This window comes from Procambarus clarkii, chromosome 14 (genome assembly GCF_040958095.1).
Source record: "Procambarus clarkii isolate CNS0578487 chromosome 14, FALCON_Pclarkii_2.0, whole genome shotgun sequence".
NCBI lineage: Eukaryota > Metazoa > Arthropoda > Malacostraca > Decapoda > Cambaridae > Procambarus > Procambarus clarkii.
In genome coordinates, this window is record NC_091163.1 from 27455813 (window position 1) to 27477284 (window position 21472).

Here is a 21472-nt window from a genome sequence, read left to right on the forward strand (position 1 = left end):
GCCACAGAGACGTTAGAAAGAACTTTTTCAGTGTCAGAGGAGTTAGTAAATGGAATGCACTAGGCAGTGATGTGGTGGAGGCTGACTCCATACACAGTTTCAAATGTAGATATGATAGAGCCCAGTAGGCTCAGGAATCTGTACACCAGTTAATTGACGGTTGAGAGGCGGGACCAAAGAGCCAAAGCTCAACCCCCGCAAGCACAATTAGGTGAGTACAATTAGGTGAGTACAATTAGATGAGTACACACACACACACACACACACACACACACACACACACACACACACACACACACACACACACACACACACACACACACACACACACACACACACACACACACACACACACACACACACACATCGTAAACATCTCCGTCATTTCATACTTTGAGACCATAACAAAAATATTCATATCTATTTGCGTTGCAACAATTGATCATAAGGAAGGGGCAGATCCCGAGGGAGGGTGAACAGTAACCATGGGGAAGGAGGAGGTATCACGGGAGGGTAGAGAGTAACATGGGGAAGGGGAAGGTACTTAGGGAGGGTGGACAGTAACCATGGGTAAGGGGAAGGTATCACTGGAGGGTGGATATTAACAATGGGGAAGTGGCAGGTACAAAGGGAGGGTGGACAGTAACCATGGGGAAGGAGCGACACCGCTGGAGTGTTGGCAGGAAAATTGATTCATTTGTGATCATACCTCAGAGCGCGGCGGGTTGTGAGCGCGAGACAGTCCCAGCTTGATGTGTACACTCACATTTACTGGGTGAGCCTCACTCTCTACTGCTTCACTTGGTAAGTATTTGGCGAAAATCTTGAACTACTGCCTATCACTATTAATAAAATTTCGTGCTGGTCTGACTCTTAGTAGGGTCATTGTCAGTTGGTGTTAAATTTTAACTTACAGACAATTAGGTAATAAAATAAATTATCTTTTCATGAGCTGTTTAAGGTTTAACATTTACAGTGTAAAAAAGGACTATATATTTACTATTGTTTAGTTATTTGATAACGTTATTATTATATGAATGTAAATGAGATATAATTAAATATAATTGGAATGTTCACACACCAGCAGAGTAACCCTTGCAATGTTCACACACCAGCAGAGTAACCCTTGCAATGTTCACACACCAGCAGAGTAACCCTTGCAATGTTCACACACCAGCAGAGTAACCCTTGCAATGTTCACACAACAGCTATTTAGCCCGTGCAATGTTCACACACAAGCTGTGTAGCCCCTGCAATGGTCATACACCAGCTGGGTAGCTCCTGCAATGTTCACACACCAGCTGGGTAGCCCTTGCAATGTTCACTCACAAGCTGTGTAGTCCCTGCAATGTTCATACACCAGACGTGAAGCTCCTGCAATTTTCACACACCAGCTGAGTAGCCCTTGCAATGTTCATACACGAGCTGTGAAGCCCGTGCATGTTCACACTTTGTTCACACTAAAGTTGGGTAGCCCCCGCAATGTTCATACACAAGCTGTGTAGCCCACTGCAATGTTCACACACCAGCTGTGTAGCCCATGCAATGTTCACACTCCAACTGTGTAGACCCGGCAATGTTCACACTCCAGCTGTGTAGCCCCTGCAATATTCACACACCAGCTGTGTAGCCCCTTGCAATGTTCACACTCCAGCTGTGTAGCCCGTGCCATGTTAACACACCAGCAGTGTGGACCCATGCAATGTTCACACACCAGCTATGCACCCCGTGCAATGTTCACACTCCAGCTGTGTAGCCCGTGCAATGTTCACACTCCAGCTGTGTAGCCCGTGCCATGTTAACACACCAGCAGTGTGGACCCATGCAATGTTCATACTCCAACTGTGTAGCCCGTGCAATGTTCACACTCCAGCTGTGTAGCCCGTGCAATGTTCACACTCCAGTTGTGTAGCCCGTGCAATGTTCACACTCCAGCTGTGTAGCCCCTGCAATGTTCATACACCAGTTATGTATCCCCCCTGCAATGTTCACAGTCCAGCTGTGTAGCCTCCTGTAATGTTCCCACTTCAGCTTTGAAACCCTTGAAATGTTCACATTACAGCTGTGTAGACCCCTGAAATGTTCTCACTCCAGCTGTGTAGCCTCCTGCAATGTTCACACACCAGCTGTGTAGCCTCCTGCAATGTTCACACACCAGCTGTGTAGCCCCTGCAATGTTCCCACTAATTGTTTCCACAATTGTTTAATAGCTAGTGTGTGTACACTAGTTATTTTTTAAAAATTAAGTACTACTACTACTAATTCATAAATTAAGTAATAATAATAATTCAGATATTAAGTACTAATAATAATTCGTACATTTAGTTATAATAATAATTCATACACTAAGTACTAATAATAATTCATACATTAAGCAGACGATGAGTCACAATAAACTGACTGAAATATGTTGACCAGACCTAAGACACACTAGAAAGCGACGGGACGACGACGTTTCCGTCCGTACAGGACCATTCTCATGTCGATCAACTTGATAATGATGCAGGGAGGGTGAACATCGACTTGAGAATGCTCCAGGACGGACCGACATTTTGTCGGCTCTTCACCTTCTAGTGTGCGGTCTGGTCATCATACAGTAAATACTAATAATAATTCTTATATTAAGTACTAATTTTAATTCATACATTAAGTTATAATAATTATTCATAGATTAAATTCTAATAATAATTCATAATTTAAGTTATACTAATATTTCATAATAATAATTCATAGATTAAGTACTAATAATAATTCATACTTTAAGTTATAATAATATAATAATTCATACATATGGTTCTAGTAATAATTCACACATTAAATGCTGGAATGGGTAATCGATGGTGCCCGAGGTGTGACTGCTTATCCATCAGTCTGTCTGTCTGTCGGCTCTCTGTCTGTCTGTCTGTCTGTCGGCTCTCTGTCTGTCTGTCTGTCTGTCTGTCTGTCTGTCTGTCTGTCTGTCTCTCATTCCCTTACACACACACACACACACACACACACACACACACACACACACACACACACAAACACACACACACACACACACACACACACACACACACACACACACACACACACACACACACACACACACACACACACACACACACACACACACACACACACACACACAAACACACAAAAACTTTAGAAACTTGTGTAAGGAATCTTTCAGAACATTATATACCACATATGTCAGACCAATCCTGAAGTATGCGGCACCAGCATGGAGTCCATATCTAGTCAAGCATAAGACTAAAATAGAAAAGGTTCAAAGGTTTGCCACCAGACTAGTACCCGAGCTGAGAGGTATGAGCTACGAGGAGAGACTACGGGAATTAAACCTCACTTCGTTGGAAGACAGAAGAGTTAGGGGGGACATGATCACCACATTCAAGATCCTCAAGGGAATTGACAGGGTTGATAAAGACAGGCTGTTTAACACAAGGGGCACACGCACTAGGGGACACAGGTGGAAACTGAGTGCCCAAATGAGCCACAGAGATATTAGAAAGAACTTTTTTAGTGTCAGAGTGGTTGACAAATGGAATGCATTAGGAAGTGATGTGGTGGAGGCTGACTCCATACACAGTTTCAAGTGTAGATATGATAGAGCCCAATAGGCTCAGGAACCTGTACACCTGTTGATTGACAGTTGAGAGGCGGGACCAAAGAGCCAGAGCTCAACCCCCGCAAGCACAACTAGGTGAGTACAACTAGGTGAGTACACACACACGCGCGCGCACACACACACACACATACACACACACACACACACGCGCACACGCACACGCACACGCACACGCACACACACACACACACACACACACACACACACACACACACACACACACACACACACACACACACACACACACACACACACACACACACACACACAGGCTACCAGGCTACCGGAGCCTGGTAGCCTGGTGGATAGTGCGCAGGACTCATAATTCTGTGACGCGGGCTCAATTCCCGCACGAGGCAGAAACAAATGGGCAAAGTTTCTTTCACCATGAATGCCCCTGTTACCTAGCAGTAAATAGGTACCTGGGAGTTAGTCAGCTGTCACGGGCTGCTTTCTGGGTTGTGTGTGTGTGTGTGAGGTGTGGAAAAAAAGTAGTTAGTAAACAGTTGATTGACAGTTGAGAGGCGGGCCGAAAGAGCAAAGCTCAACCCCCGCAAACACAACTAGGTGAATACACACACACACACACACACCGAAACATCTCCGTCACTTATGTTATTCTTTGAGAGTAAAACAAATGTATTCATATCTATTTGTGTCAGAACACTAGATGGATGGATAGACAGATGGATGGATAGATGGAAGCATTGATGAATAGTGATAACCATGGGAGAGCGCAAGGTACCAAGGGAGGGTGGACAGTAACAATGAGGGAAGGAGGAGGTATCACGGAAGGGTGGACAGTAACCATGGAGAAGGGGGAAGTATCCCGGGAGGGTGGACAGTAACCATGGAGAAGGGGGAAGTATCCCGGGAGGGTGGACAGTAACCATGGGGAAGGAGGAGGTATCATGGAAGGGTGGAGAGTAACAATGGGGAAGGGACTGGTTCCAACGGAGGATGGACAATAACCATAAGGAAGGAGGAGGTATCACGGGAGGGAGAACAGTAACCACGAGAAAGAGAAAAGATATCCGGAAGGGTGGACAGTAACCATTCGGAAAGGTGAATGAATAACAAGAGGGTGGACAGTAACCATTCGGAAAGGTGAAGGAATAACGGGAGGGTGGACAGTAACCTTGGGGAAGGGGCAGGTTCCAAGTGAGGGTCGACAGTAATCGTGGGGTAGGAGGAGGTATCATGGAAGGGTGGACAGTAACCATTGGGGAGGGACAGTAACCATGGGGAATGGGGAGGTATCACGGAAGGGTGGACAGTAACTATTGGGGAGTAGCAGGTACCAAGGGAGGGGTGGACAGTTACCATGGAGAAGGGGGAAGTATCCAGAGAGGGTGGACAGTAACCATAGGGAAGGGGGAAATATCAAAGGAGGGTGGACAGTAACCATAGGGAAGGGGGAAATATCACAGGAGGGTGGACAGTAACCAAGGGGAAGGGGCAGGAACAAAGGGAGGGTGAACAGTAATCAAGGGGAAGGAGGAGGTATCAACGGAGGGTGGACAGTAACCATTGGGAAGAGGAAAGTATCATGAGAGAGTGGACAATAACCATGGGGAAGGCGAAGGTATCATGGGAGGGTGGACAGATACCATGGGGAAGAGGGAGGTATGTCAGAAGTGTGGAAGGTAGTAGGGAAATATGTGACTACGACCGCGCGCACCAGCTGTCCCAGGTGGCACTCTTGAGTGCCACCCGACAGGTGCCGCGCGCGTCGTCGTAGTCACACAGGGTTTTGGGGGATTTTCCCGGAAGTTTGGCGCGTTTCGGACGCTCTCACCTGACAGGTGGCGCGCGGGTGTCTAGTCACATAGGCTTTTGGGGGAATTTCCCGGAAGTTTTGGCGTGTTTGGGTATGTGGACAGGAAAGAGGGGAGGTCATGTTGGGCAGCTGACAGGTGGCGCGCGTCCCTCTAGTCCTCGCGGGTTATGGGAATTTCCCGGAAGTTATGGCGCGTGTCGGAGGTAATTGGAGCGCGTCGCTCCAGTCCTCGGGGGTTAAGGTAAGTGCTCAGGAAAGATGAGAGTAAGTGGTAGAGTAAGTGATAGAGTGAGAAAATAGAAGGAAGATGTAGGAAGGAGTAAAAGAGTTGATCGTGAGTTAGTGTGTAGATGAGAGGAGAAGGCAGCACGGTCTGTTATGTTGTTTTGGGATGGGAGCTGGATGGAGTTTCCCCTTCGTCTGGAGAGAGTGCTCTGGGCCATTATGTGGTTAGACAAACCCATTGACTCCCCTACAGGAAGGTCTTAAGTGATGTTTGTAAGAAATGCTTGGAAAAGACATGGGACTGCACCTGGCTTTTTCTGTGTTCGGGTCAAGAAAGAGAGAAGTCACTCTCGTTGTGAGACTGCAGCGGGCCATTATGTGGTTAGACAAACCATTAACGTCCCCTACAGGAAGAGTTAAGTGTGTGTGTGAGGATGAGGGCAAAGTCTCCTGCAGGAGGGGAGTGTACCATTACCTAAAGCGTTTTTCAATGTCGCGACGGGGTAAGCGTACTGGTCGCAGGTTGGAGCCTGACTGATCATCTTTCCAACTAGTCTGGGTATTTCTCCTACGACACCGGAAGTGGTGGGACACCCATTACCATTGCGTTTCGCCAGGGTCTGCGACTCTCTCTCTATCTGTCTCTGTCTCCCTGTCTCTCTCTCTCTCTCTCTCTCTCTCTCTCTCCAGATCATTTAATAGTTGGGGAAAGTAACATCATTTTCCTTTCTCCTGCTGCCGCTGTTCACATATCTTTCTCCATTTCACTTAGACTGACAACGCATCAGAGGATGATCACCATGTCAATTTTCAAGCCCGCCTTCACTCTCACCCTTACATCCCTGTAAGGTAACACGACCAATATGCTATCTTCGTTCTTTACCCAATATCATTAATGTAACGTGGAGAATATACCAACTTCGTTCGTTCTTTGCCCAAATTACATTTTAAGAGTAACGATCTGTCTCTCTGCCTGTCTCTGTCTCTGTCTCTGTCTCTCTCTCTCTCTCTCTCTCTCTCTCTCTCTCTCTCTGTCTCTGTGCCTCTCTCTGTCTCTGTCTCTCTCTCTCTCTCTCTCTCTCTCTCTCTCTCTCTCTCTCTCTCTATCTCTCACTCTGTCTCTGTCTCTGTCTCTGTCTCTCTCCCTCTCTAAAGTCCACCACACGACACTTCACTTAGTAAACTCAGTCAAAGTCAGTAGGTTAGCGTTTGCTAAAAGAGAGAAACATTTCACATCGTCACGGAGACGCCATCTCTACCTACAAATTGTTCTTGTTAACTGTGATCACAACATCTGCTGGCCAAATAAATATCATTGAAATGTATGCATGTTTACTCAATCTCCATCACCTCTCCGTCCTACATCCATAGCAAGACTCCTGAATGAATGAACCGGCAGCCCCTCTCGCTGCAGTCTCACCTTCGTGATGGTTTGAGGTGTATTGAGATGGAGGATGTAAAGGAACGACCCTTACCCTCCCCCCGTCCACCCCCACTTACCCTTACCCCTACCACCCCCTCCATGGCCGAACCATCACTGCCCCCTTCCCAGACCGGATGTTCAACTAAGCTTTAGTATCACCATTCTTTGCTGAAATAGCATTTTTTTAAAGATTATCCAGTCATAAGCTGGTCTTCAGTCTTATTATTATAACAAATCTTAATTTGATGTAAACACAACTGCGTGGGATATACATAGCACTCAGTGGACTCTCTCTCTCTCTCTCTCTCTCTCTCTCTCTCTCTCTCTCTCTCTCTCTCTCTCTCTCTCTCTCTCTCTCTCTCTCTCTCTCTCTCTCTCTCTCTCTCTCTCTCCAGATCATTTAATAGTTGGGGAAAGTAACATCATTTCCTTCCTCCTGCTGCCGCTGTTCACGTATCTTTCTCCATTTCACTTAGACTAATGGCAATTTTCGAGACCCATCGCTCACACCCTTATAACCTTGTAAGGTAACACGACCAACATGATGACAGCATTCTTTGCTCAAATATCATTAATGTAACGCGGACAATATACTAACTTCGTTCTTTGCCCAAATAACATTTTAAGAGTAACGAGCAACTTTCCGTCGATGTCTGAATAATGAAATGTAAAACCATGTTTAGCCATTACTGTACATCCAAACACAATAAAATATTTTTTTTGTTCCACACCTACAAATTCCAAGCAAGTAAGCGTATATACGATAATATGGAAAAACACAGTCATGATACTATTATTAAATTGACTTGTTCATTATCCCTGAGTTCAAGGCTGTCTCTCTTAAGACCTACATCATCCAATGTAAACACCAATCGATGAGAATAAGACCGGTGAGTCGATAGTGAAATAGCTCTGGGTTAAGTCTGTTTTTCAGTTCTTGTAATACTGTCAATGTAGCGTAATGGGAAACCAGTCTTTCTACTGCCTACATAAATAGCGTTTGAAAATGTATGCAAGTCTAGACAAACTCCTATAGCCCTTACATTCTAACAAATAAAATATTAGCACATGATTGCATCGCATTATATCATCATTAAGTAACGTGGAGATCAACTTTCTGGCTGTTGTCCGAATATCATTATTGAAATGTGAACTCCATTTAGCCAAACACAATATCTCCATTACATCTCATAGCTTATGAATATTGCCGTATACCAGTTTTAACCCTCTATAACACAATGTAACATAACTTTCTACAGACCAAATATCGTTTTTAAATGAAAGTATGACTTAGTCCTTATTCATTACATCTCTCACCATATAAAATATTGGCGTCTACCCCTTTTAGCCCTCTGTAACACAATGTAACGCAACGTAACGTAACGCAAATCAACTTTTGCAGACCAAAATGTCATTTTGAAACGGAAAGTGAGGGATTAGTCCTTATTCATTACATCTCTCACCATATAAAATATTGACCTCGACCCCTTTTAGCCCTCTGTAACACAATGTAACGCAACGTAACGTAACGCAAACAACTTTTTGCAGTCCAAAATGTCATTTTGAAACGGAAAGTGAGGGTTAGACCATCTCCATTACATCTCTTACCATATAAATAATTGATAGCTACCCCTTTTAGCCCTCTGTAACACAATGTAACACAACGTAACATATCGCAAATCGACTTTTGCAGTCCAAAATGTCATTTTTAAATGAAAGTATGACTTAGTCCATCTTCATTACATCTCTCACCATATAAAATATTGGCGTCTACCCCTTTTAGCCCTCTGTAACACAATGTAACGCAACGTCGCGTAACGCAAATCAACTTTTTGCAGTCCAAAAGGTCATTTTGAAACGGAAAGTGAGGGTTAGCCCATCTCCATTACATCTCTACCATATAATTAATTGTTGACTACCCCTTTTAGCCCTCTGTAACACAATGTAACACACCGTAACGTATCGCAAATCAACTTTTTGCAGTCCAAAATGTCATTTTTTAAATGAAAGTATGACTTAGCACATCTCTTACCATATAATATTGACCTCTACCAGTTTTAGCCCTCTAACACAATGTAACGTAACGCAATCAACTTTTACAGCCCAAAATGACATTTTTAAATAAAGTAGGACTTAGTCCATCTCCATTACATCTCCTTCCATAAGAATATTACGGTCTACCAGTTTTAGCCCTCTGTAACACAATGTAACGTAACGGGGAAAATCATCTTTGTCGGATGAGCAATAACATTATTGAAAATGACACCCGTGTTTAGCCATTACATCCAAACACACAAGAAAAATATTACCGCTTTTCTTGAGAAACTTATATGTGGAGATCATATCTCCAGAGTCCACACAATAAGCCACACATCACACATCTTCTGTTTTCAAATCGCAGCTCGCATCTAATTTAATGTTATTTTTTTTTTTGCAGAAACTATGTTTTTGAGATTATGCTCAATGTCGGCAATTACTATTCGTATCATCAAACTCCTTTCAGTCAACAAATTCTCATTTCATATCGCGTGTGTAGATTAGAGAGAGAAGGCAAACATAGCGTGCAGCTAGTCAAAACTTATCATAACAGATATGATTTCACAGAGTTTTTCAACCTTTGCCAGTTTTTTTCATTGTTATCTCTTCACTCGTGCTAAGTGAGTCAGACAAAAATGTGACATTTCATTTCATTATTAACCATGCAATATGCTATTAGCTAGGTAGTCAAAACATATAACAAGCGTTATTTCACAGGAATTTTTTCTAGCAAATATGCTTCCTTTAAGCAGTTCAACACATCAAACACCTCCAGTCTGCGAAATTCCCTTTAGTCAATAATCATCCTTTACAGTATTTCTTGACTAGAATAGCACTCCAAAACATAAGTGATCATTTTTATTCTCACTGTCGCACTATAGTCAATAATTTGTTTCGCAGAGTGACAAGTTATGCATAGTGACGAGATTTCACGGTGAGCATAGTATAAGAGAGTTCACACTGTATTAATTACGGTCATGGATATCTTATGTTATGTTTATGAAGACCATCTCTTCATATTTTTTTATCATTTTCACGCCCCACAGCTTTACAGTCTTCTCATATTCTTTTTCAAATAAAGTATGTTTACTGTTTTCCAGTAGATCGGCCTCACATTACATATATTAATCAATTTTCATATTCAGTTCAGTTTCTTTTCAATATCGCAGCTTTGTTGCCCCCACAGCCCGTATCTAGTTCAAGACCTCTTATTATCAATGTCATTAATACGGTTATCATCAACCACGTATTGGATGTCTCTGTCATTCAGTCATCAACGTAGTATGTGTTTAATGAACGTGAGAATCACTTCATGTGCACTCATTTTAGTTTAGTTTTAAGTTTTACATCTTGAATTAATACTGCTATTGGATAGCTCAGACATTCAGTTAACATCTCAGTAAGTGAAAATCTTTTCATGTGAGCTCATTTTTAGTTTAGGATAAGGTTTTTCCATCGTGAAATGCTATTATCAGTAACAAGGTATTGGATGTCACTACCATTCAGTTTACATCTCAGTAACTGTTTACTGAACATTGTTATCCATCCATGCAACCTCATTTTTAGTTTTAAGTTTCTACATCGTAAAAATAAAATATTACTATCACCAGCCGTGTATCGGATAGCTCAACCATTCAGTTAACATCTCAGTAAGTTAAAATCTTTTCATGTGAGCTCATTTTTAGTTTAGGATAAGGTTTTCCATCGTGAAATGCTATTATCAGTAGCCAGGTATTGGGTGGGTGGACCATCCAGTTTACATCTCAGTAACAGTTTACTGAACATAGTTATCCCTCCATGTGACCTCATTTTTAGTTTAAACTTTCTCAATCTTTAAATATTACTATCATCATCAACCATGCATTGTCTGGCTAGTCTTTCAGTTTACATCTCAGTGAGTGTTAACTGAATGTGGAAATTATCACGTGTTAGCATTTAGTTTAGTTTCAAGTTTCAATTAAATACTATCACCATCCCCGTATTGGGCTGTCGGGCATTCAGTTACACACTCGGAGAGTGTTTACTGAACGTCGAAATCATTTCCTGTAGGCCCGTTTTTTACTTAAACCCGTCTCCACTCCAAACCAGTCAGGACCAGCGGTCCTGACTTGGACCGGAGGTCCGGTTTGGAGTGGAGACGGGTTTAAGTAAAAAACGGGCCTACAGGAAATGATTTCGACGTTCAGTAAACACTCTCCGAGTGTGTAACTGAATGCCCGACAGCCCAATACGGGGATGGTGATAGTATTTAATTGAAACTTGAAACTAAACTAAATGCTAACACGTGATAATTTCCACATTCAGTTAACACTCACTGAGATGTAAACTGAAAGACTAGCCAGACAATGCATGGTTGATGATGATAGTAATATTTAAAGATTGAGAAACTTTAAACTAAATGACCACACATGTAACGATTTTGCATTCAGTAAACACTTACTGAGATGTAAACTGAAAGACTAAGCCAGCCAATGCATGGTTGATGTTGATAGTAATATTTTAAGATTGAGAAACTTTAAACTAAATGACCACACATGTAGCGATTTGCATTCAGTAAACACTTACTGAGTTGTAAACTGAATGCCAGAGCTGGACAATACAAAGTTTGTGATAGTAATATTTTATTTTTTATTTAGGATGGAGAAACTTTAAACTAAAAATGAGGTCACATAGAGGGATATCTATGTTCAGTAAACTGTTACTGAGATGTAAACTGGATGGTTGACCCACCCAATACATGGTTTGTGATAGTAATATTTTATTTTTTACGATGGAGAAACTTTAAACTAAAAAATGAGCTTGCATGGAGGGATGACTATGTTCAGTAAACAGTTACTGAGCTGTAAACTGAATGGTTGAGCTACCGTTACATGGGTGGTGATAGTAATATTTATTTTTTACGATGTAGAAACTTAAAACTAAAAAAAATGAGGTTGCATGGATGGATAACAATGTTCAGTAAACAGTTACTGAGATGTAAACTGAATGGTAGTGTCATCCAATACCTGGTTACTGATAATAGCATTTCACGATGAGAAAACCTTATGACCACACATATAGCGATTTTGCATTCAGTAAACACTTACTGAGATGTAAACTGAATGCCGGAGCAGGCCAATACAAGGTTTGTGATAGTAATATTTTATTTTTATTTACGATTGAGAAAGTTTAAACTAAAAATGAGGTCACATGGAGGGATAACTATGTTCAGTAAACTGTTACTGAGATGTAAACTATATGGTCCACCCACCCAATACCTGGCTACTGATAATAGCATTTCACGATGGAAAACCTTATCCTAAACTAAAAATGAGCTCACATGAAAAGATTTTAACTTACTGAGATGTTAACTGAATGGTTGAGCTATCCGATACACGGCTGGTGATAGTAATATTTTATTTTTACGATGTAGAAACTTAAAACTAAAAATGAGGTTGCATGGATGGATAACAATGTTCAGTAAACAGTTACTGAGATGTAAACTGAATGGTAGTGACATCCAATACCTTGTTACTGATAATAGCATTTCACGATGGAAAAACCTTATCCTAAACTAAAAATGAGCTCACATGAAAAGATTTTCACTTACTGAGATGTTAACTGAATGTCTGAGCTATCCAATAGCAGTATTAATTCAAGATGTAAAACTTAAAACTAAACTAAAATGAGTGCACATGAAGTGATTCTCACGTTCATTAAACACATACTACGTTGATGACTGAATGACAGAGACATCCAATACGTGGTTGATGATAACCGTATTAATGACATTGATAATAAGAGGTCTTGAACTAGATACGGGCTGTGGGGGCAACAAAGCTGCGATATTGAAAAGAAACTGAACTGAATATGAAAATTGATTAATATATGTAATGTGAGGCCGATCTACTGGAAAACAGTAAACATACTTTATTTGAAAAAGAATATGAGAAGACTGTAAAGCTGTGGGGCGTGAAAATGATAAAAAAATATGAAGAGATGGTCTTCATAAACATAACATAAGATATCCATGACCGTAATTAATACAGTGTGAACTCTCTTATACTATGCTCACCGTGAAATCTCGTCACTATGCATAACTTGTCACTCTGCGAAACAAATTATTGACTATAGTGCGACAGTGAGAATAAAAATGATCACTTATGTTTTGGAGTGCTATTCTAGTCAAGAAATACTGTAAAGGATGATTATTGACTAAAGGGAATTTCGCAGACTGGAGGTGTTTGATGTGTTGAACTGCTTAAAGGAAGCATATTTGCTAGAAAAAATTCCTGTGAAATAACGCTTGTTATATGTTTTGACTACCTAGCTAATAGCATATTGCATGGTTAATAATGAAATGAAATGTCACATTTTTGTCTGACTCACTTAGCACGAGTGAAGAGATAACAATGAAAAAAACTGGCAAAGGTTGAAAAACTCTGTGAAATCATATCTGTTATGATAAGTTTTGACTAGCTGCACGCTATGTTTGCCTTCTCTCTCTAATCTACACACGCGATATGAAATGAGAATTTGTTGACTGAAAGGAGTTTGATGATACGAATAGTAATTGCCGACATTGAGCATAATCTCAAAAACATAGTTTCTGCAAAAAAAAAAATAACATTAAATTAGATGCGAGCTGCGATTTGAAAACAGAAGATGTGTGATGTGTGGCTTATTGTGTGGACTCTGGAGATATGATCTCCACATATAAGTTTCTCAAGAAAAGCGGTAATATTTTTCTTGTGTGTTTGGATGTAATGGCTAAACACGGATGTCATTTTCAATAATGTTATTGCTCATCCGACAAAGATGATTTTCCCCGTTACGTTACATTGTGTTACAGAGGGCTAAAACTGGTAGACCGTAATATTCTTATGGAAGGAGATGTAATGGAGATGGACTAAGTCCTACTTTATTTAAAAATGTCATTTTGGGCTGTAAAAGTTGATTGCGTTACGTTACATTGTGTTAGAGGGCTAAAACTGGTAGAGGTCAATATTATATGGTAAGAGATGTGCTAAGTCATACTTTCATTTAAAAAATGACATTTTGGACTGCAAAAAGTTGATTTGCGATACGTTACGGTGTGTTACATTGTGTTACAGAGGGCTAAAAGGGGTAGTCAACAATTAATTATATGGTAGAGATGTAATGGAGATGGGCTAACCCTCACTTTCCGTTTCAAAATGACCTTTTGGACTGCAAAAAGTTGATTTGCGTTACGCGACGTTGCGTTACATTGTGTTACAGAGGGCTAAAAGGGGTAGACGCCAATATTTTATATGGTGAGAGATGTAATGAAGATGGACTAAGTCATACTTTCATTTAAAAATGACATTTTGGACTGCAAAAGTCGATTTGCGATATGTTACGTTGTGTTACATTGTGTTACAGAGGGCTAAAAGGGGTAGCTATCAATTATTTATATGGTAAGAGATGTAATGGAGATGGTCTAACCCTCACTTTCCGTTTCAAAATGACATTTTGGACTGCAAAAAGTTGTTTGCGTTACGTTACGTTGCGTTACATTGTGTTACAGAGGGCTAAAACGGGTCGAGGTCAATATTTTATATGGTGAGAGATGTAATGGAGATGGACTAATCCCTCACTTTCCGTTTCAAAATGACATTTTGGTCTGCAAAAGTTGATTTGCGTTACGTTACGTTGCGTTACATTGTGTTACAGAGGGCTAAAAGGGGTAGACGCCAATATTTTATATGGTGAGAGATGTAATGAATAAGGACTAAGTCATACTTTCATTTAAAAACGATATTTGGTCTGTAGAAAGTTATGTTACATTGTGTTATAGAGGGTTAAAACTGGTATACGGCAATATTCATAAGCTATGAGATGTAATGGAGATATTGTGTTTGGCTAAATGGAGTTCACATTTCAATAATGATATTCGGACAACAGCCAGAAAGTTGATCTCCACGTTACTTAATGATGATATAATGCGATGCAATCATGTGCTAATATTTTATTTGTTAGAATGTAAGGGCTATAGGAGTTTGTCTAGACTTGCATACATTTTCAAACGCTATTTATGTAGGCAGTAGAAAGACTGGTTTCCCATTACGCTACATTGACAGTGTTACAAGAACTGAAAAACAGACTTAACCCAGAGCTATTTCACTATCGACTCACCGGTCTTATTCTCATCGATTGGTGTTTACATTGGATGATGTAGGTCTTAAGAGAGACAGCCTTGAACTCAGGGATAATGAACAAGTCAATTTAATAATAGTATCATGACTGTGTTTTTCCATATTATCGTATATACGCTTACTTGCTTGGAATTTGTATGTGTGGAACAAAAAAAATATTTTATTGTGTTTGGATGTACAGTAATGGCTAAACATGGTTTTACATTTCATTATTCAGACATCGACGGAAAGTTGCTCGTTACTCTTAAAATGTTATTTGGGCAAAGAACGAAGTTAGTATATTGTCCGCGTTACATTAATGATATTTGAGCAAAGAATGCTGTCATCATGTTGGTCGTGTTACCTTACAAGGTTATAAGGGTGTGAGCGATGGGTCTCGAAAATTGCCATTAGTCTAAGTGAAATGGAGAAAGATACGTGAACAGCGGCAGCAGGAGAAAGGAAATGATGTTACTTTCCCCAACTATTAAATGATCTGGAGAGAGAGAGAGAGAGAGAGAGAGAGAGAGAGAGAGAGAGAGAGAGAGAGAGAGAGAGAGAGAGAGAGAGAGAGAGAGAGAGAGAGAGAGAGAGAGAGAGAGAGAGAGAGAGAGAGAGAGAGAGAGAGAGAGAGAGAGAGAGAGAGAGAGAGAGAGAGAGAGAGAGAGAGAGAGAGAGAGAGAGAGAGAGAGACAGAGACAGAGACAGAGACAGAGACAGGCAGAGAGACAGATCGTTACTCTTAAAATGTAATTTGGGCAAAGAACGAACGAAGTTGGTATATTCTCCACGTTACATTAATGATATTGGGTAAAGAACGAAGATAGCATATTGGTCGTGTTACCTTACAGGGATGTAAGGGTGAGAGTGAAGGCGGGCTTGAAAATTGACATGGTGATCATCCTCTGATGCGTTGTCAGTCTAAGTGAAATGGAGAAAGATATGTGAACAGCGGCAGCAGGAGAAAGGAAAATGATGTTACTTTCCCCAACTATTAAATGATCTGGAGAGAGAGAGAGAGAGAGAGAGAGAGAGAGAGAGAGAGAGAGAGAGAGAGAGAGAGAGAGAGAGAGAGAGAGAGAGAGAGAGACAGGGAGACAGAGACAGATAGAGAGAGAGTCGCAGACCCTGGCGAAACGCAATGGTAATGGGTGTCCCACCACTTCCGGTGTCGTAGGAGAAATACCCAGACTAGTTGGAAAGATGATCAGTCAGGCTCCAACCTGCGACCAGTACGCTTACCCCGTCGCGACATTGAAAAACGCTTTAGGTAATGGTACACTCCCCTCCTGCAGGAGACTTTGCCCTCATCCTCACACACACACTTAACTCTTCCTGTAGGGGACGTTAATGGTTTGTCTAACCACATAATGGCCCGCTGCAGTCTCACAACGAGAGTGACTTCTCTCTTTCTTGACCCGAACACAGAAAAAGCCAGGTGCAGTCCCATGTCTTTTCCAAGCATTTCTTACAAACATCACTTAAGACCTTCCTGTAGGGGAGTCAATGGGTTTGTCTAACCACATAATGGCCCAGAGCACTCTCTCCAGACGAAGGGGAAACTCCATCCAGCTCCCATCCCAAAACAACATAACAGACCGTGCTGCCTTCTCCTCTCATCTACACACTAACTCACGATCAACTCTTTTACTCCTTCCTACATCTTCCTTCTATTTTCTCACTCTATCACTTACTCTACCACTTACTCTCATCTTTCCTGAGCACTTACCTTAACCCCCGAGGACTGGAGCGACGCGCTCCAATTACCTCCGACACGCGCCATAACTTCCGGGAAATTCCCATAACCCGCGAGGACTAGAGGGACGCGCGCCACCTGTCAGCTGCCCAACATGACCTCCCCTCTTTCCTGTCCACATACCCAAACACGCCAAAACTTCCGGGAAATTCCCCCAAAAGCCTATGTGACTAGACACCCGCGCGCCACCTGTCAGGTGAGAGCGTCCGAAACGCGCCAAACTTCCGGGAAAATCCCCCAAAACCCTGTGTGACTACGACGACGCGCGCGGCACCTGTCGGGTGGCACTCAAGAGTGCCACCTGGGACAGCTGGTGCGCGCGGTCGTAGTCACATATTTCCCTACTGAAGGTAACCATGGGGAAGGGGCAGGTACTAAGGGAGGATGGGCAGTAACTATGAGGAAGCGGGAGGTATTATGGGAGGGTGGACTGTAACTATTGGGAAGGGGCAGGTACCAAGGGAGGGTGGACAGTAACCATTGGGAATGAGGAGGTATCACGGAAGGGTAGACAGTAATCATGGAGAAAGGGGAGGTATCATCAGTGGTGGACAGTAACCATGGGTAGGGGGGGGAGGTTACCATGGGAGGGTGTACGGTAACAATGGGGACGGTAGCGACATCGCTGGAGTCTTGGCAAGAAACTTGAGTCAGTTGTGACTCAACCACAGTGATTGGTTGTGATTACAACCTCAGAGCGCTGCGGGTTGTGAGCGCGAGGCAGTACCAGCTTGATGTGTACACTCACATGTACCTGAGAATGTGAGGTGAGCCTCACATTCTATTGCTTCTCTTGGTAAGGATTTGGAGAAAGACTTAAACTACTGCCTCTCATTAATAATATTATAGTTCCTACTGGTCTGACTCTTGGTATGGTCATTGTCAGTTGGTGTTTAACTTCAGCTAACAGGCAATTAGGATAAAAATATTATATCACAAGTTGTATAAGGTTTATAATTTACAGTGTAAATAAGCACTTTTGAATTTACTACTGTTTAGTTATTTGATAACGTTATTGTTTTATGAATATAACTGAGATATAATTAAATATAATTGCAATGTTCACTCATCGGCAGTGAAGGCCTTGCAATATTCCCACAACAGCTGTGTATCCCCTGCAATGTTCACACACCAGCTGTGTATCCCCTGCAATGTTCACACACCAGCTGTGTAGCCCCTGCAATGTTCACACACCAGCTGTGTAGCCCCTGCAATGTTCACACACCAGCTGTGTAACCCCTGCAATGTTCACACACCAGCTGTGTAGCCCCTGCAATGTTCACACACCAGCTGTGTAGCCTCTGCAATGTTCACACAACAGCTGTGTAACCCCTGCAATGTTCACACACCAGCTGTGTAGCCCCTGCAATGTTCACACAACAGCTGTGTATCCCCTGCAATGTTCACACACCAGCTGTGTAACCCCTGCAATGTTCACACACCAGCTGTGTAACCCCTGCAATGTTCACACACCAGCTGTGTAGCCCCTGCAATGCTGACACGCCAGCTACGGTGTCCGGGCAATGTTTACACACCAGCTGTGTAAACCGGGCAATGTTCACTCGACAGCTGTGAAACCCGAGCAAAGTTCACACACCAGCTTTGAATCCCCTGCAAAGTTCACACACCAGCTTTGAATCCCCTGCAAAGTTCACACACCAGCTTTGAATCCCCTGCAAAGTTCACACACCAGCTTTGAATCCCCTGCAATGTTCACACACCAGCTGTGTAAGCCGTGCAATGTTCACACACCAGCTGTGTAAGCCGTGCAATGTTCACACACCAGCTGTGTAAGCCGTGCAATGTTCACACACCAGCTATGTAGCCCCCTGCAATGTTCACACTAATTGTTTCCACACACTAGCTATTATTTAAATTTTGTAAGTACTAATAATAGTTCATGCATTAGGTTGTAATAATAATTCTGACATTAAGTACTAATTCATAGATTAAGTACTAATAATAATTCATAGATTAAGTACTAATAATAATTCATAGATTAAGTACTAATAATAATTCATAGATTAAGTACTAATAATAATTCATACTTTAGGTTATAATAAAAATTCATACATTAGATTCTAATTATAATTCATACATTAAATACTGGAAGGGGTAATCGATGGTGCCCAGGTCTGACTGTCTCTCCATCAGTCTGACTGTCCGTCTGTCTGTCTGTCTGTCTGTCTGTCTGTCTGTCTGTCTGTCTGTCTGTCTGTCTGTCTGTCTGTCTGTCTGTCTGTCTGTCTGTCTGTCTGTCTGTCTGTCCGTCTGTCTGTCTGTCTCTCTTTCCTATACACACATACATACACACAGTAAACATCTCCGTCACTTCATACTTTGAGAGCATAACAAATGTATTCAATTCATATCTATTTGCTTCACAACACTAGATGGATTGATAAGTAGATGGATGGATAGTGAGATGAATGGATAGATAGAATGGATAGATAGTGAGATGGATGGATAGTGAGATACAATGGATAGATGGATGATTAGTTGTAACCATGGGGAAGGGGCAGGTATGAAGGGAGGGTGGACAGTGTGTGAGGAGGTGGTTCACCAGCTCACTTACAATAGTGCACTTATGCCTGTGGGAGCCAGTACACTTGTTAAGTGCACTTGTTAAGTGGGCGGACTTAAGTTTGGTAACCAGCAACCGAAACCTCTAGTGTTTGGGCTCGTGTGAGAGCCCCAGTCATCAGCAGTCCATAAATGTTACCCTGGCCGGGGTGGCATGTCTGTGGACAGTGCTAGAGCTGATAGCATCATCTAATTGTATGGCTTTGAGGCCAGACTCAGCTTTGCGCGGGAAACAGCTAGGCCGCCGGCGTGGGCATGTGGGCCTCCCGCGCTCCCTAGCCACTTGAGTGGTTGTCATGGAGACAGCCGCCATCTTGTTAAACATCTTGAGCCGCCATGTTGGTCGGCCATCTTGGAGCTGCCCTAGGGGCTATGCTACACCGTCGCTGATTGGATGAGAGGGGTAGGCCGCTGTATGCCTTCCTCTCATTGGTTATTCCGAGAAGGACGCTGGAAGTAGCCGGTGTAGCCTCATTCTGAACTCAGCCGCCACCTTGTCAGGACGCTCTCTGTACTCAATTCGGCCAAATTGGAGTATAGGGCGTCGTGGTGGCTGGACTACCCAACTGCTGATGCTTCCTGCTTCACCTACGACAACGGTCGTCACAGAATTCGGCCGGAGTCGTCGCTTGGAGGGGTTTAAGACATTGTTATTCAGGGGGTAGAGGAACAGTGATCTGGGATCGTGGGGGAATGTGCATACGAGCAGCAACAGACTCGTAGATCCCATACCAGTGATGATTAGACTTGCTAGTGCTCTGTAGCAGTCGATGGGAACGGGGAAATTCGTGTCAGTGTTAAGGCAATTTCCCGTGTTTGTGTGAGACGCTATCGTGCGCGTCACCTGGGTATGAACGCTTCACTTCACCGGGGAGTCGAGGGTGCAAACTCAGCCGTGTTGAGTGGGAGGGGTTCGAGTGTGCGCCAATTTTCCGTATAAGTACTACGGTCAGGAACTACCGCCGCCTACGCCACCCGGAGCGAGCCAGCCACCTACAGCGGGGTGCCTGATGTATGGGAATGGTGTGTAAAGCCGGCAGTGTGAATGAGTAAATACCTATGTGTGTATTTCTGGTGATTAGTAGTCTCTAAAAGCTTGAATTCGCGGTCAAGTGTTCCGTCACATTGTCACGCAGCACCTGTTCAGGTGGAGTGAATTGTGGGCGAGGAGATTAATCACCTGTGTTGTCATCTTGTCAGTCCAGAGGGACTTAAGTCTAGTGTATACAGACGTACAGTGTGTGTGTGTGGGTACACACGGGAACACAGAATATACATAGATTAGCCAAGGACTGAGAGGATATCCATGTAATAAATTCTTTTATTTCATTGTGGTAATCATTTTGATCGTCCGTGGGACGGAGTGATATCATTTCCATGTGTGGTCTTGCAGGTGTGGAATTCCAACACTGAGCGCTCAGGTATGTGTAACGCCAGCGATTCCTGGCAATGATTATTGTGGAGTGTACCACAGTATGGCTTAAATTTCTTGTAGTGTTCCCAGGGCCGTGACAAGTGTGATTTATATAAATATATATTGTGGTTGCAGTATTAATTAACGTAATTTTGGTGAGTTTTGGTGAGTGACGAGGCCGTCTAGAGAGACCGCCCTCGCTCTGTCGAGTAACGTACGTAACTCTCGAGTGTTTATCGGCATGCGTGACCGATAAATCCCTCACCCATGTGATTTAAGGAGTGTGAGATTCTCCTTAGTGTTCCCAATAACGTTTGATAGCTGTAGGCTACATGTGTCAACAGTAATTATATATATATATATATATATATATATATATATATATATATATATATATATATATATATATATATATATATATATATATATATATATATATATATATATATATATATATATATATATATATATATATATATATATATATAT

The 21472-nt window shown here is 42.3% G+C and overlaps 1 protein-coding gene across 1 annotated transcript in view; it reads left to right on the top strand.

The window, feature by feature from the left end:
• The first annotated feature begins 702 nt into the window (after nt 1-702).
• LOC123772962 (3-galactosyl-N-acetylglucosaminide 4-alpha-L-fucosyltransferase FUT3-like) overlaps nt 703-21472 on the top strand; it is a 334661-nt gene continuing 313891 nt past the window's right edge. The window contains exon 1 of the mRNA XM_045766399.2: nt 703-804. The gene's annotated coding sequence lies outside the window, so the exon portion shown is untranslated. The remainder of the gene's footprint in view (nt 805-21472) is intronic.